This window comes from Myodes glareolus, chromosome 16 (genome assembly GCF_982192425.1).
Source record: "Myodes glareolus chromosome 16, mMyoGla1.1, whole genome shotgun sequence".
Classification (NCBI taxonomy): Eukaryota; Metazoa; Chordata; class Mammalia; order Rodentia; family Cricetidae; genus Myodes; species Myodes glareolus.
The window spans coordinates 71,529,086-71,547,416 of NC_142041.1; the positions used below are offsets into that span (position 1 = coordinate 71,529,086).

General features: G+C 33.8%; 1 pseudogene; it reads right to left on the reverse strand.

Moving 5' to 3' along the window:
• Positions 1 to 12,393: 12,393 nt before the first annotated feature.
• On the reverse strand, positions 12,394 to 16,777 carry LOC125390888 (ATP synthase F(0) complex subunit C1, mitochondrial pseudogene; annotated as a pseudogene).
• Between the last annotated feature and the right edge of the window lie 1,554 nt (positions 16,778 to 18,331).

Sequence of the window (18,331 nt, forward strand, 5' to 3'; positions counted from 1 at the left end):
GGAAATTTTTCTAGAAGATAAAAGTAAGTAAAAGGTAATTATTTTACCAAATTACAGGATATGTATACATGACTAAAGTGTATTAACTGCATGGGGGATGAAGAAGCATGCTTAAGAGAAATCCCATGCTTGCTCAGAATTGAGTATAATAGATGGTTAGTTATTTTGGGCTAGACTTACAGATCACAAACCTCTGTCAGAACAGGGAACAGCAACTGAATCCCACAGCCAGAAAAGAGGCTGGATGTGTGCTTTACATTGGCATATATAGTGTCAGGTAACTTAAAGTCTACTGGCAGTAGGAATTCCTACAGCACCACCTCTTTTGTTTAAATAAGAAAGTTCTAAACCTAATACAAAGTTATATACCATAAGCCCAAATATCAGGTATAAAAATTAAAAGTACAACCAACATAAACAATATCAAGCAAGAAACATGTAATAAATGTTTCAATAATTATTCTATCCTAATGAGTTTAAGTCTTGTATCATAAATAACTTTGCCAAGTCATGAGAGAAAAGTAACTACAATTATCTAGTCTTCAACACCATCAACACCAACAAAGATCCAAGAAGGGAGATAAAATTTCTTGAGTAAGCAGGAAGTGCAATCAAGCAACTTCCAAAATGTGCAGCAAATGATAGAGACACTGGCTAACTGGGATATCACTCAAGTCTCATTTGAAATGTTGGAGCAATCAACTTTGGATAAAGCCTAGAGTAACTGACACACCATTTTCAGAGTCAGGAAAATTTTCAAAATCATCTTACTCTGTCTTGGCAAGAATTAACAGTCCTTTTTCTTGTATCCTGCTAGTCCTGTTAGGACATCATGTACTTTTCAGTCACCAATACATGCCTGAAGGCCAGTTTTCCCAAGAAGAAATAAGCTTCAAGTAGAACGTCTTTGCTGCTCAACATTCTCTCGGAAATAGATTGGTGCTAGTAGGAGCAATTGTGTCTCACGTCTCATGTCAACAAAACCCTAAGTTGTTTAAATGCAATATTCTACAGCTCTTTGAAGTGGTTGAAGATTACCTATCGATGCAGAATACAATCTCTGTGTTTCTAAAGAACTGTATTATTTTAACTGTAAGTATAACAAACATGGATGATTATTATTGACCTATGAATCTTGGTACCTGTTCCATTCCTGAATTTTTCTTTTAACAACGTGCTTGGATTTAGAGAACAGAGTTGTTGTCCAACTCCAAAACCAGCTCTATCTATATATTTATAAATGTGTGTGTGTGTATGTGTGTGTGTGTGTGTGGTGTGTGTGTGTGTGTGTGTGTGTGTATGTAGAGAGAGAGAGACACAGAAGATAGATAGATAGATAGAGATATAAATAGACAGATAGATGATAGTTAGATAGATAGATAGATAGATAGATAGATAGATAGACAGATAGATAGATAGATGGTATAGATATTTAAATGTATATGTTTTGATCACTTGTCCTTACAGGTCATACTTCTTTTGATGATCCTTATTGGGTAGTTATTTTTTTTTCTGTCAGGATCTAAACATCCAAGGTCTCTTGAATTTTTGAAAATGTGTATTTTCCTGTAAAGACAAGAGCAGAACCCTGCCCCAATGCCACATGCTTTCCTTATCACCAGTATGGTTGTTACCATTGTGGACGAGCTGTCATTTCTCTTTCCCAAGAATTTCTCTTTTCCAAAGCAAATATTTATTAATTTTGATGGTATCGTTTTTCTCCTTCTGTGGAAACAAGAGTAAAACCCCTTCGCAATGTAGCACATCTTCTGGTTTTTATTGTGAGGCCATCATATCCTTTAAATATATCTGCTGATTTAATTCAGAAGACTTTTCTAATGTTCAATGTCTCTCTGCTGCTGTTTTCCCTTTCTCATTAGCGTTCAGATACTTTAAGGTTAATAAAGCATTATGTAATCTCTTTCTGGGGGTATTTTCCATCTCTTTTTGCTTGTTTAACATAACTTTTATAGTTCAATTTGACTGTTCTATAACTGCCTGACCTGTAGGATTTTGTGGTATACCTGTAACATGTTTAATAGTATAAAAAACAAAAAACTGTTTCATTTTCTTAGTGAAATATTCTGGGCCATTATTTGTCTTTATTCATGCTGGTACACCCATGATGGCCATAACTTATAATAAATGTTTGATTACTGAATCACCCTTTTCTGAGCTTAAAGCAGTTGTCCACTGAAAACCTGAATAATTGTCAATGGTGTACTGTACATGTTTTAATTTTCCAAATTCTGCAAAGTGGAACACATCAATCTGCCAGACTTCATTCCTATTAGTACCCTTTAGGTTAGTCCCTGCAGATAGTGCTGTATGGGCTATAGAAAGAAGAAGTAGGAATCTTGTTATAATCTCTTTAGCTTTCTTCCATATAATAAAAACCTCTTTTTTTTAAAAAAAAAAAAACCTTTGCTATTGACATGATGACATGATGCTTCTTATGGAATCTTAAGGCCTTCAACAAACTTACAATCAGTAATCGATCAATTTCTGCATTTCCTTTTGCTAGAGGACCTGGATTGGATGTGTGTTATGTATATGGGACAAAGCCTATTTCTGATTATATCTAGAACCTGTATGAATAATGAAGTCAATTCTGTATCATCTGCTATTAAAATTCAACAGTTTCAGTATGCAAAACAATTGTTTCTTTATATTGTGAATCAGTAACTATATTAGGCTATATTAAGAAGTCATTTAAAAATCCCTTAGCACCACAAGATTAGGCTGTAACTCTGCCTTTTGGACAACATTATAAGGGCCTTGTTCCACTTTACTTAATTTTTCTGATTTGTAGCCTGCCTTCCCTGATTTATTGGCTTCACTATAAAATGTGTGGACTCCAATTATTGGAGCATCACATACATATATTGAAGAAGAATCAAAGAGGCTCTCTTTATAAGGTTAAGTCTCTCATATTTTAGATGATTGCTATTAATTTCTCCAATTAGCACAAGATCTTTTTCATGCATGGTTCATTGTCTTCCCATAACTTTTTTATTTCATCAGTAGTAAAAGGCACTAGAATCACTGCTGGGTGTATACCTGTTAATTGGTAAAGTATAATTTACTTTAAATAATAAATTCAGATGAGCTGGAGAGTTGGCTCAAAGGTTAAGAGCATTGACTGTTCTTCCATAGGTCCTGAGTTCAATTCCCAGGATGGTGTCTTACAACCATCTGTAATGGGGTCTGGTGCCCTCTTCTGTCCTTCAGGCATACACATAGACAGAATATTGTATAGTAAATAAATGAGTATTTTTTAAAAATAATTAATTCAGATACTTTTTCCACATGAATTTTAAATTTTTTACTTGGTTTATGTAGTAAAAGATCCATTCTAAGACAATTTTGTCCCTTTGATTAAAATTCTTGTAGGAGAAATTCTGGAAAATAATATGACTAGAATACAATTAAGAATTGGATTCATCTTATCTTCATGTGCCTTCTGTAATTTCCTCTCAACAATTGTCAATTCTTTTACTGATTCAGCTGTTAATTCTTTTGAACTATTTAAGTCTTTGTCATAATCTAAGGTTTTGTTAAAATAAATTATTAGATCAGGTGTTATTCCAACACCTGTTCATAAACTGAAACGTCTCCTAATAGTCTTGGAAGTTCACTACGAGTCCTTAACTTATCTCTACTTATTTGTGCCTTTTGTGATATAATTTTCTATAAACCTATTCTATAACCTAGGTAATTGATATAATCTTTTGTTTGTATTTTTTTGAGATGCAATTTGTAATACCCATTTTGGCTAAACTTACTTTGCTTCTTCAAACATTCTTTCTAAAGTACCTATATTTGAATAAGATAGAAAAACATCATCCATGTAACTTATAGATTAGAAAATTTTTACATGTTATTTCCAATGATTGACTTACAAAGTATCTGCATAGTGGGTGGCTATTGAGCATTTCCTGTGAAAGGATGTTCTAGTGGCATCTCTTAGTATGGTGAGAAGTATCCTAAGTAAGCACTGTGATGGCATTTTTCTCTATCCTTTTCTTGTAAATATATAGTAAAGAAAAAATCTTTTAAATCAATAACTACAAGAGGCTATCCTTTTGATAATAGAGAAGACATAGGAAATTCAGATTGTAAGGGGATCATAGGATGAATTACCTTGTTGACAGCTCTTAGATCAACCACCATTTCTATTTACCAGATTTCTTTTGAACAACAAATATGGAGAATTCCAACGGATGGTTGATTCTTCAATGTAGTGAACATCTAATTGTTCCTATATTAGCTGTTCTAATGCCTGCACTCTGTCTTCTGTTAATGGTCACCATTTAACCCAAATTGGTTTCTCAGTTAACCATTTTAAAGGTATGTCCATTGGCACCTCTAAAGTTTTGCTAGTTGCTTTGTGTTTTTGTACAGCCTGGTTGGTGAATTTTGTGTATAATACCTTATAATATCCTTCCCAGATATGAGTTTCTGGGAGAGCAGGAATGTCAATCTGGGTATTACCTTGCTTCATCAGGTCACAACCACATAAATTCACTGCAATATTAGCCACATATCGTCTCAGCTTTCCTCTCTGTTCTTCTAGCCCTATAAATCAACCCATCTTGTACTTTATTTCACTTGAAATAGGGTTCCATTTCCTACAAATTGAACATATGTTTTTTAAGAGGTCAATTTGGATGCCAAGATTCTGGAGTAATGATACTCACATCTGGACCCATATCTATCAAACCCACAATTACAATGCCATTTATACACACTCTTTAAAGGCCCAAGTATCTTTTAACATTCTAAGTTTTCATTTTCAAAGCCAGAGATTCAATAAGTACTTATCTAGCATCTGGGTCTGTTACTCCTATTTGTACAAAGTTAGTCAATTATTGTAAAAAGTCACTAAAGTGTTATCTCTGGCCCTGTATAATGCAACTATATAATAAAATTTATTTTCCTAGTTCTTGAATCCTTTCCCAAGCATTTAAGGTTCCTTTGTGGCATTAAGACAAGATGTGTTCATCATAAAGAGCTTGGGTCTGTGGGTCACCATAAGTGGCCTCACCAAGAATTTGATTTGGGACAGTCCTTTTGCTTCTCTCTGTTGTTCTAAAATTTTACCCTTTACTCTGGAATAGCATTTAAACATCAGTTGAGGCCTGTCAGTCAGGACTGCTGTAACTAACTAAAGCCAGTTATGTTATGTGACTTTAATGCCAGTAGCCCAAGTCTTTACCATCTCCTTAATAAATACAGAATGAAAACCGTAAGTTACAATTCCTTGCTTAATTTCATTTAGATCATTCATTCCTAAAGGTTTACATATATCTTCTTTGATCCTTTTGGGCCTTTAGAACTTGATGCTTTGTCAGAGTAGATTATGGGATAGGAAGCTAAAACTCTGGGTAACTCATCTTTGACAGCTACTGTCAATGTTGGTTCTTGTCCTTGTACCTTCTTTCCCTATTCATCAGCTCCAATAATTTCCGTAATATTTTTAATTTTTTTTTCAAAGTTGTCTTTTATAAAGCCTTACTCTCCTGGCCTGTATATATTTCAAGCAATTTCATTGAGGCACCTAGCCTCTGGTCCTTGTTCTATATATGTGATACTAAGGTCTGATTTTTCCTTTAAAGAGAACATCTCATACTTGGACATTATTTGGACAGTGTGCAGATTGCCATCTCAAGAGATACTTTGTCTGCTAACCTTTCTAACTTTTTAACAAATTTTGATTGTCAAGTTCAACAGAATGAATTATTTCATATAATTTCTCAGTACCCTCAGATATGGATTCAATTTTGTCTGTCAAATAAATGCTACCCTTTTCAATAGTATTATTTTTTTCAGGTAACTTTGATTTAACATGGTATCAATCCTGTCAGCTAGTTGTTCATTATTAGTCTGTAAAGACTGTATCATTTCTAAAAGTATCTCATTCTTGGCTATGTTTTATCAAACCATTTTCTGAAGGATATAATATGAAGAAAAAATTGAGTCCCAATATCCAATAAATGGATGTATCACCATAACCATGTCATCCTTGCAGAATACAATCATAGTATTAGCAAAAAAGCTACTAAAAGTTTCAATGGTAATGTTGTTTGTAATTATATAACTTTCAAGTTTATTGACTTATTCATTATCTGTTATGAAATCCAATAAATTGTTTGAGCAATTTTTATTTTCCAGCAGGTGTCATGGTTATTATTTTCTGGCAGAGTCATGATTAGAGGTGCAACCTGGTGATATGAAAGTCCTGAGCAGTTTTGTTTTCCCCACCTCAGTGCTGGTTAAATACTGAGAAATATGCTTTGCTTAAAAACTAAAAGCACTTAAATCAATTCTGTACACAGAGCAAGAATACCAGAACTCAGAAGCCGGGAGTAGAAACTGAAAGTTGCACAACTCAACAAGCAGCAGGGAATGTGCCAGTGGGGGCAGGCAGTGTGTGTGCACTTGGGAAATTTCCAAGTTGCTGCATGCAGTTAACTTCACTGTAGCTGGAGGATTTACAAAACCACTTAGTAAGTAAAAGCAAGTCAAGTAAGTGGGGGCAAGAGACTTCTTGGCTGTGGACCATTTAGGCCTTTTAGCTAATCCATCTGGTAGGTGTGGACTTTTGATCCACATGAAGTGTAAGATGAATAAGGATGTTAAAAAGAAATCACACACTGTCTCAGAATTGAGTTTAATAAAAGGTTATTTATTTAAGAGTAGACTCACAGATCACAATTCTCTGTTGGAATGGGGAACAGCATTCTAACCCTATAGCCAGAAAAGAGGACAGACATGCTCTTTTCATCGGCATATATTGTATAAGAAAGTCCATGCCCAAGTGGGCAGGTAACATAAGGGCTACTGGTGGTAGAAACTCCTACAGCAGGGGGAAATAATGAGAATTAAGGTATCAAATTATATAAGAGTCAAATTACTTTGAGTATTACAGAGTGTTCATAAAATACTGAAATGTAGTATATTTTTAGACCACGTTACTAAAGTTTTCACATAAAAGTTGTCTTAGCCAATTTTCTATTCCTGTGAAGAGACACAGTGACAATGGCAATGCTTTTTAAAAGCATTTAATTGAGGACTGCACTAAGCTTTAAAGGTTTAGTGCATTATCATGATGTGGAGCATGGCTGCACATAGGTAGACATAGTTCTTGAGAATTAGCTGAGAATTCTATATCTGGATCTGACATGAGTAGCAAGAAAGATCCATATTACAGGGAGCGAGGCTCCTTGTTCCGGCCACCCAGATAGCTTACTCCTTAAATAATCACACAGAAACTGTATTAATTAAATTACTGCCTTGCCCATTATCTCTAGTTTCTTATTGGCTAACTCTCACATCTTGATTTTACTCATTTCTAATGATGTGTATATAATCATGAGGTCGTGCTTAACTGGGAAAGATTTAGCATTTCTGACCTGTCAGCTCCATGGTGGCTCTCTTGCTCTGCTTTCTTCCTCCCAGAATTCAGTTCTGTCTTCTCCGCCTACCTAAGTTCTGCCCTATCAGACCAAGCAGTTTCTTTATTGATTAAGCAATGAAAGCAACACACAAGGAGAAGGACCTCCTACACCATTTCCCATTTTTTCTTTAAACAAAAAGGAAGGCTTTAATTTTAACCTAGTAAAATTACATGTAACAAAACAGTTATCAAATAAGAATTACAGTTATAATACTTATATTTACTTTAACTTTTATCATATCTAAGGAAAACTATAACTATAACTATAAATTCTTCAACTCCTTCAAAGACTCCAAAAGGATATAATATTACCTAAGTAAACAGGAAGTTCATTGTAAGCAACTTCCAAAACTCTAGAAATAATAGAGACATCTCGCTTCCTGTATAGTCACTCAAAGCTTTTCTGTATTGTTTGGGCATTCATCTTTAGCCTACAGGCCCATAGTGTCCAGCAGACATTTCCATGAAGCAGGGAATCTTAGAGATAGTTTAGTCTCTTTCTTCTGTTTCTTGCAGAATGTCTCGCAGACTCTTTCATGAAACAGGGATTCCAAAGGATCATCTCACCCTTAGGCAAATTCAGCAGTTATCTTTCTGCAGGTTCTTTACATCCAGTTTATGCAACAGTCCAGGAAAGATCAGTTTCTTGCTCCAAATGGCTAACCAACTCCATAAGGAGCCTCTTCAATGCCCATCTTCCTCTTGAAGTAGATTGGTGTTGCAAGGAACAGATATGTCTCACTGTCATGGAAAGTAATACATTTTTAAAAATATTTTAAATGACATATTCTGTAGTCTTTGAAAGATATGAAGAATACCTATCTGAAATATATCTATGCACATCTAGAAAATCTAATATGACTACAAATTTGACTATAATTGATGATTATCCATTAACAACCTATATTTCCTAATTATACATTACATTTTTAAATGAACTGTACAATCACAATACCTTAATCCAGAGCAGAAATATACATATAACAAGATTGACCTTGAATTTATATCAATAAAGCCAAATCCATACCAATGCAAATTATTCATATCTATAACATACCCTTTTTTAAATGTAAAAAAAATATAAATAATATTTGGGAATATGGGCATAGTTTTTTCTCTCTAAACTGCTTTGTGCTGAATGGGGGTGCTTTTAATGAGGTCTGTTATGGTGTATCCTGTGTGCTAGGTTCATCTCAGTAGCCGTTGGGCAAAGTAATTTTCTGATGGTGTTTATTGCAATCTTTCAGGAGGGTATGGTCTATCATATCATATTGGTCTAGCAGCAATCCACAGGGTCTCATCTTCTGTGAAAACAAAAGAAGAACCTCTTTTTCCAAATCATCATATCTTTAGACACAAATTCTGAAATCTTAATACCTTTATAATATTCATGCTGGTTTAGCTTAACAGCCCACAAAATGAAATGTCTCTCTATACTTAGCTCCTTCACAGTCAAAAAAGCTTAAAGAAAGCACAATAATATACAGAATCCAGACTCTCTGTGAATTTTTCATTTTTACGTGGCTTATTTTTATTTTACTTCCTTACTCTGTCTCTTTAAAGACTTTACCCTTTTTTTAAAGCGTTAACTTTATTTTATGACTCTATATACTCTTTTTATTTTCTCTCCCAAGCCTACATGCATTTATCCAACATTGTGACCCATTTAGAGGTCGCTTATGTCTGAATCTGTCCTGTTGCATCGTCTATAATTCTCTACTGTCTTGAAGAGCTTTTAAAGTACTAAGCAGCTAGGCTGCAGCTGCTCTGGATGTTGGCTCCACCTCTCTCCAATTACAGAATGGTGGACGTACCATTTCTGCTAGCTCTGGGGCTGCCAGGTGGGAGCCATGTTCAGCACTTTAACTCTGAGAATGAGCGTGCAGCACAGAAACTCTTTTTATCTGAGTTACAGCCAAATCTGCTTGCAGAGCACTGCACAGCCGGGGAACATCTCTGTGTATGGCGGCAGGAATCCGCCATGCTCTCTTGCCTGTGCACACCTAGTAGACCTGATCACACCACATGGTCTCAGAGTACTTTCCTCCCGATTTCAAGAGGACACACAAACATCTGGTCCCACAAAAGTCAATGAAATGCTTCATAGATGGAAACTGCGTTTTTGCTGGAAAATCTTTCTGCACCACACCACCATCAAACAGCAAAAGTTGTGTTAAACTTTTTCTCTATAATTTTTTTTTTCCTTTTAGAATTCCTTTTTGAAGCCCTCTCCGGTTATACGTGTAGTCAGTTAACCATGTTGGAGTGCCAATTGTTACAGGGAGCAGGGCCCCTTGTTCTGGCCACTAGGTTACCTTACACCCGAAATCATCACACAGAAACTACGTTAATTAAATTATTGCCTGGTCCATTATCTCTAGCCTCTTATTGGCTAACTCTCACATCTTGATTTAACCCATTTCTAATAATCTGTTTGTCACCACGAGATCGTGGCTTACCGGAAAACAGCATGTCTGACCTGGCATCTCCATGGCGGCTCTCTCCCTCTGCTTTCTTCTTCCCAGAATTCAGTTATGTCTTTTCTGCCTACCTAAGTTCTGCTCTATCAGACCAAGCAGTTTCTTTATTGAAAGCAACACATAAACAGAAGGACCTCTTAAGGCAGGGCCACACAACCTGGCTTGGATTTTGATTCCCCAAAGTCAACACCTAGGGACACAATTCCACCTACAAGGCCAAACTTACTCCCACAAGTCCATACCTCCTAATCTGTCTCAAGTAGTGTCAGTCAATTCCCTGGTGGCTAAGCAGGATGACTTTTCTTTTTCAAACCACCATGTATGTCTCAGGTTTATTTTTGTTTTTAGGTCTTTGTGTTTATTATCTGAAGATTAGATTTCAATATGATAAATTCAGAACCTAGAAGACCTATTAAATTGATTGCCTTATTTTTTAAGTAAAATATAATATGTATAATTGTCAGGGTCCGATGCCCCAACATAAACTACTTTTCCCTCTCTATACCAGTGTGGAGGTGAGGGGAAAAACTGAGACATAGTTCACACAGCAATATTGGAAGGGAGTCTCTATCTTCATTCATTCCTGAGGATCACCCGCATTTTTTATTCAAACATCTTTTATTCCCCAAGGTAAATCAAGGTGGAAGCTCATTAATATTCTCTTTCCAGTGGGTAGTGGGACTGCTCACAGAGAATTGCCTACCTCTTCTTCCCAACTTCTGGAATTAAGGACATGCTCCACTACCACCCAGCTCCTTTTTTTAATTTTTGCATTCATTTCATTGCCTGGGAAAACAGAACACATTGTGAAAAGTGAGATATACATTTCACTCATTTCACTTTATAACACATAAAAATTCTTCATTTTTATTGTCACGTGTGATAGCACATGTAATATTTACATCTATTCTGAAATTTTCCTTAGTGATATACAAATTTTTATTACAATCCTGGGTCAAAACAAACAGTCAAGCAAATCAAATCTGGATGTTTATTTTCTTCAATTTGTTTGTTATATTAATTAGTTCATCACTTTTTGATTCAGCATCAATCAAAGCCAAAAGACATTAATATAATTTAGACAAGTTATTTTTCATGCTGTAATATTGGTAATAAGCAGTCCAACTCCCAAGTTAGCCCCCACTTTCTTCTAACACTTCATGAGCTTCATCATCCCCAGGACTGATGTTACTTATTTTCCATACCATATTCAGCATCTATGCTCCTCTTGGTACTTTCTAAGCTTCATCTTGCCTCATTCTCCAACTTCTTGAAATTTCTCTCGAACTAATTCCAAAGGCATAAGAGCTCTGATTAAGGTTAATCCAGGCAATCCACTTCATTCTACTTTTCTCCCAGCTCTGATGAATTGTTTGGAATTAACGACAATTCGGAAATTGTTATAGATTACACTTTTAGAAAGGGCTGAAATGTTCAAGGACAGAACTTTCTAAAAGTGATTTCAGCCCTTGGGCATTGGAGAGACATCATGTTGTTAGAATCACATGGGTTTCTTTACCTCATGGCTGACCAGAAGCAGAGCAGCAGCAGTGAATGGCGTTACGTAGGTTCAGGGACATTGCTCTCAGCTTCTACCCCTAGTCAGTTGTCACTGGAAAGAGCTTCTTGGACAGATCTACAGGCGTACTTCCCTAATCTAGCTGTGACTTTATATAAACAAATTGATGCTAAATAGTAATTTTCAAAAGTAGTTTCTGTTATTTCTTCTTTCATCAGTAATGAAATAAAACAAAACCATACTGAATTAATCTAGTGGGGGTATGTCTGGAAAGTGTATGTAAAATACAGTGTCTCAATTCGAGTTGGATATATCTCTGGTGCTGTCATGGCAAATATTTTTCTTACCTATGGATTAAAGGACATAATCCTAATGCTATTAATAATGATTATGTCCTTAACAGTAATTATGGTTTTCATTATTATGAATATTTTGTTTATACTTTCTACAAATAAAAATATGTATGATGATTTATAAATATTAATTATACTAATTGATAACATTAACAAGGATAAAATGTTCTTTTAAAATAATGATTTTCTTATATTTCCAACATCTTAAAGTATAGATTCTGATGAATTTTTGCCTTAACAAATGCATTAAATATGTCACATAAAAGAAATTTTTTCTTATTAATATAAAAATTTCTTAAAGAACTAAAATAAGAATTATAACAGACAAATTATTTAGCTTCTTAATGACCAAGTCACTGTAATAGTACTTATTAATATGTTTCATTGCAGCATTTACACAAATGCTCATCTGGTGCTAAGATTATATCAAACTTCTGTATTACCCATTGCTCCTCATCTTCCACCCCCCACTATTATCTGTCTTCCTTGAAAGTGTTAATTCAAAATGAAAGTTTTTTGTTGTGTTTTTTGTTTATTTTTGCTTTTTTTTAAAAAAGAAACATGGTTGTTTTATGGTAAAGCTTAACACACTCCAGCACCAGGACTGGCATGAAGTTGAAGCAATATATCATGGAATCTGATATGGCAGGGGATGAGGAAGGTGATGATCAAACAGAAGAGCCCAGTGGCCTCAGATAGAGCAAAGTCCAGAATGGCATAGAAAGAGAGCTATTGCATGAGATATGGCTTCCTGGCATATCCAATCATCAAGCTACCATGCGCTGCTTCAATGCCAGCACCTCATTCAGCCATACAAACTCTGGCAGGCCCAGCAACAATAAACTTTGCAACTATGCCAGCGTACTGGGAAACATCATCTGTCTGGAACTGCATCTGGCTATGTGGAGAAGGGAGCTGCTGCAAGAAGGCAGTATAGATGGGGCTTCTGGTCTCCTTAAGAGAGGGGCAGGAACAGGGCTCATTACACCACGGGTACAGGAGCAATTCGGAACTGGAGAAACGTGCAGTGTCTTGGTGGTCTGCTTTTTTCAATGTCCCAGCTTTAGCCCTTTCTCTCAACAGTCACTCTTGTTTATTTATTAATATGAAATGATTTATCTGAAATCTATTGTGTTGATCTGTTTCTTATTGTCAGGCTTACTCTCAGAAGAGAGATCCTCAATTGAAAAAAAAATACCCCTATCAGACTGTCTGATTGGAAAATTTATGTGTGATATTTTTATTAGTTACTGCCCTTAGAAGGCCTGGTCTACTCTAGGTAGTGGTAGTCCTAGATTGTGTAAAATGTCATGTGAGACAAGCCATGAAGAGAAAGCAAGCAGGCATCATTCCTGTATAGTCTATATTTCAGTTCCTATCCCCAGGATAATTCACATTTTTAGTTTCTTCCTTGCTTCATTCAACGATGGTGTGTGAGATCAGGACTTGTAAGCTAAATAAATTCCCTTCACTACAAGGTTCCTTTGGTCTTAGTGTTTATCACAGCAACTAGGACATTTATCTTTCTTCCTAGATTTTTGTACCAAGTACGGTAATCTGCAGTTTCATTCATTTTCTTATACATGATCTAATGTCATATTTATGTCTAACATAATAACATGAATTTTCAAATCTAGTCATTAATAAATGCATACTAATGATGAACTTATTACTTGCTTATTCTGAAGTGTTCCCATAAATGTGGCTGTGATGGTATTTCATTTGTTAAATCACTTAATTTCCTTCAGTTATAAATCCAGATGAGTTATTACTATATTGTATATGGAAGACATATTACTATACTTGTCCTCTTTTTTAAAGAGGAACTCATTGTATTTCCATTATCAGTGTATAAGGAAGAACTCTCTTTTTTCCTTATATATTCACCAAACTTTGATATTTTTTAATTTGATAAAAGCCACGACAGACAGAATGATTTGAAATCTGAATGTAGATTTTTTTTTCATTTTCTCAAGAAATAAAGGTATTGAGAATCATCTCCTGTATTTACCAGTTTTGTTTGTTTGTTTGTTTGTTCTTATGAGAAATGTGTGTTTAGCTCTTTGGTCCACTAATTGACTGTATTATGTATTATAAACATTCTGGTTATGTTTTTGTTGTTAACTTATCCATGATGCTTATGTAATCTATGTGGTGAAACTCTATCAGATAAAGAACTGGTAAACATTTTCTGAAACTCGTATGCTGTTATATTCATTTATTGATTACTTTGTTGTATAAAATTTTTAAATTTTATACATATTGTGCTTGTATATCCTTGCTCTCATTTCTTTAGTCACATTCCGAAAATCAATCATTAGTAATACCTTGAAATGATTTCTTTATATTTTATTCTAGTGATTTCCAAGTTTTAATATATACTAAATTGTGAATATATATTCACAAAAACACATTTGATTTGACATTTATATAGGGAGAAATATGGCATTCTTTACATATGCTTAACTAGTTTTCTCAGATCCATTTATTAAAGAGGTGATCATTCTCTAATAAAATATTTTATCAACTTATAGAGAATAAGAAGAGTTTAGCTGGGTAAATTCTTGTTGGATTATCTATTCTCTTGGATTCTATGTATTAAAATTAGCCTCTATGCATTTGTTTTAATGTTAATGTTATACTTTTAAAATAATGATAATCTAATGTATATTTTGATATCAAGTATTTTGGTGGCTTTGATATCATTCTTTTTCCCTCAAAATTGCTTTGGCTACATAGGCTCTTTGGAAGAGTTCAAAAGTATCAAAGACAGAGCTAATAAAGGAAAGTTATCATTCTCATACTTCACTTGTATGCTGAGATGGCTAAGCTGTGTGCAAAGACGAGGTTAATAGTTTTAAGACAAATTTTCAACTAATTTCTTTATTCTTATACCCATCAGTTTTCAAATGCCCAGAATGAGACTAGAAAACTTTTGACTACAATGTTAGCAATGCAGTTTTCACTCTGAAGCAGACAAGAGAGAGAGAGAAAAAGAAATATATTTTAACAGTTTTGTTTAATAGAATGGATTTAGGATTAAAGTAAGTCATTTAAGAGAGCTAAGTTTGCAGAACCATGATGTTGGCATTTCTGTGGATACACAGAGGCACAGAGGTCAATGTCAATACAGCTAATTCTAATAGAGTAATTTTTATATAATATTTTTAATTCTTTGGAATATTACATAGTAAAGCAATTTCATTTTAAAGGTAAATTGATTATATGTTACTATTGCAGGGCTAAGATACTAATACTTAATTACTGAAAAACAAACAACACAAGGGGAATTAGTTCAGTTCTTATTCTATAAGCTTTAAAGCAAATTACCACTGAATAAACATGAGTCTCTAACTGTAACAAAACAATAAAGGATTTAGTATGCAGACTACATTTTTACTTCCTTGGTCATTTCACTGTTTCTGTACTCAGTGTGAGACTTCTATATATTGCATACATTCAAACATAGTAGGAAAACTTTGCATTTAAAGTTTGTGGTATCTTTATGAAAAATTATGATTTAAATCAAAATACATGACTTTCGAACTATCTCAGCCCAGAAGAATATATCAATAGTGATTATAATAATCAATCCTCTGTTTTTGAAAATTAAGTGGAATTATTTTTATTCCAAATTATGGTATAATTTTACTCTAGGTAATTGAAAATATATGGACTCTGAAAAGCTGTTGATAATTGATCAAAACCTCATAGTTTGAGAAACCACAATAATGATAAGAGCCCCACTTAACTGTTTTGAAGAGTGGAATATTATTAGTTATTTCAGGAAGTGTAGTAAGAACTTCAGGACCTATGATGGTAGCATTTAACAGGATATCCATGTGTGCAGAGAGCCCTTTCTTCCTTAGCCCTTTGCAGTCTACCAGAAGCCAAGTGTGATCTATCTTTTTTTCCCCTCAGACAGCATTATTTGCATGGCTATACTTAACAGTGAATTTTTATAGTTCTACAAAACACAAGGAAAGTTTTAGAAACTATTCATATTTGTTTATATACTTAAGTATAACTAACATATCCATTCAATAGGAAAGACTGTCTGGTTATAGTGAATTAAGTTCTTTATGAAAGAATATTTTAGTCAAATTTGACAAACTAATATCAGCTAATAATGGAATGAATATAAAGTAAAATAGTTAAATTATGTATATTTTTCTAGTAGAGGGTAAGAATGCTGGATTATAGCTAATATTTTGCTTTACTATAATAGAAACTTGGTAGGTTGAAAAATCCCATAATATCAGTCATGTCTCTTCAGAATGATAAGAACAAGCCAAACATAGAAGTGTCCTGGACACAAGATTGAATAACGAAGAATCTGGATTCTGATGTTTGTTAGTGAAAGGAGCAGCCAAAATATATTTATATTTAAATAAATTATGTACACATATATATTCATATGTATATATAAACAAAAAAAAGATATACACAAGAGCATTTGCAGGGATGACTAGTAAATGAGACAGTGTATTGAAGTATAATTTAAGCTTTGAAAGTAGAGTGTACCATTCAGTTCATGGAGAAATAAATGTAACCTAAAAAATATATTGTTTGCCAGGCAGTAGTGGTACACACCCTTGAAGACTCTACCACAAATGCACAAGGTTGATAGTAGTCTAGGAGTCCAAGATGACTGCCAAGATTAATTTTTCTAAGCTGGTACTTTAAATTCTAGGATAGTTTTAGTCAATGTTTTCATACCATGAAGATACACCTGAGAACATTAAAGAAGTGTAGAGGTTTGATTTGCAGCATCAGTACATTGTATACTGAGTACATTGTGTCTGGACTGTGGTGAAGCAGTGTGCAGTGCCAGAAGAATGTGCTGAGCAAAGCAGTTCAACACAAGAAACAAAACAGGGAGAAAGGATACCATATAAGCTATGCCTTTCTAAGTTAGGATAATAACCTTCTTCCTTCAAAATGGCCCTACCTTCTCCTTGTCCATTTAAACATGAAGTTGGCAGAACAGATTAATACATAGATACAGTGAGTAATTCTACAGTCCAAGCACTCTCAAAATGCTATACCTTAAATATCTTTCAACCGCTATTTTTCTAAACTGGAATTGATAATTTGTTCCTGATTTTCATGTTTACTTATAGAAAATATATCAGAATCATAATTAAGACATTTAGCATATCATCTGTAACACCCATTGCAAACTCTTAGAATATAACTCATACACTATGTATGCATCATGATGACTAACAGTATGTGATTAAATTACTTGATCTGTGAAGTCAAGTGTATATATAAATAAAACTTACTTTTAATACTTCACATTTATTTAAAAAAGAGAAAAAATATAGCTGTGTGCTTGATTCCTTTTATAATATTTTCTTTTCAGTCAGAGAACGTCAATTAGCAGAGTTTATTGAATGATGAAAACACCAGACAGGTGTTATGCAATTTGTTGAAGTTCACTTTATAGTAATCATTTTAGTTAGTACAGTACATTTTTACTGAACCCAGTGATTTTTGTATGCTAAACAAATATTCTCACATTAAATGATATCCACAGATATGATAGTCATTTATTAATAATAAAATTATGAATTTATAGCCATCCTGTGTAAATCTCTCTCTCTTTCTTTCTCTCTGTGTTTATTTGTGTGTGTGCATGTGGTGCTCTTAATCAAACTTGGAAGGAATCTTAAGATACCTTGCAGTTACTCAAGAATAAGATTTATGCTCAATCCAAATTAATGGATTTCAATTAGTATATAAAATAGAACCCAAAGATAGTAAAGTACTTATGGTCTCCACATTAAACAGAAAACACTGGAAAATTTGTTTATAAGAAAACAGAAAACCATATCCTGTTAACACAAATAAAAGCAAATTTGACATATGAACTACTTCTCTCTAATTCCATTGATTGGTGGATATTAAAAAGTATTTTAAACTAAATACATACTTTGACAATTTGTTGAAAATACTGGCATTTATGGTTTATCCTTATTTGTTTATGGTTTTATAGGCAGTCAATAGTAGCCTTGATTTAAATTTAAATATGCAGTTCTAAGAATATCCAAAGCATGCTGAGTGGTAAAAATTAATTCCAAAATATAAGGGTGACGTAACAAAGTTTCTTAATTTCCTTGCCAATGTGTCATTTAATTTACTAATTTTAATGTTTGCTATAAATATTTCCTTACACAAATGGAAGTAGAGAATGAATTCTTGTCAACATTAGTCAGTCTAAAAACACAATATTATTGGCCATACTTTAAAAGGTCAACAATACAGCCATGAAAACTAAAGAAAATCTCAGTCTTTGATTTTTGAATCAATTTGTCCTAGGTACAGACTTAATGATAACACTGAAATTCAAAGACACAAGAAAAATGAATTCATCATTTGTAATTATATGTGTCAATAGATTAGCTATACTAATTAACTTTGAACTCCATTGTGTTCATTTTGGTATAAAACATAAAAAATTATAATCTAGTTTAAATTAAATAAAATTGTATACCTGTTAACTAAGTCATATGAA